We start from the raw sequence: 442 nt of genomic DNA, 5'->3' as shown, positions 1-442 counted from the left end.
GCTGCACTGCTGCAGATGCGCGTCTTTTAAAGGCTCCTACCCCCCAAGTCCAGAGACCAGCCCCCTGTACCCACACACACACACACACACACACACACACTCTAGCTCTCCTCCTCTACCCACCCACTCAACAGCCCTGAAGATAAAGTGCAGTCTGCAGGGAGGAATCTGTGCAGGGTGTGGAGTGAAGTCTAGATAAAGCTGAAGGATGAAGGAGAGAATTTAAGTGTTTCAACCCAAATGGAAAATTTAATTTGTGAAATGTTAAGTGGAGGAAGAACAAATGCAAAAGAGAGAGAGGGGAATGAAAAGATAAGAATGATTAATTATGTATTACTGCTTCAGTTTTTATATTCCACTCACTCTGAATAACAGGGTTTAAAAGCTCACGTCTCATTTTCAGATTTTTAAATCACATCTGAAAAATGTATTTAAATCATTC

Source organism: Notolabrus celidotus, chromosome 21, assembly GCF_009762535.1.
Source record: "Notolabrus celidotus isolate fNotCel1 chromosome 21, fNotCel1.pri, whole genome shotgun sequence".
NCBI classification, from domain to species: Eukaryota; Metazoa; Chordata; class Actinopteri; order Labriformes; family Labridae; genus Notolabrus; species Notolabrus celidotus.
The sequence above is the reverse complement of the archived record's forward strand: the minus strand, read 5'-3'. Positions refer to the sequence as shown.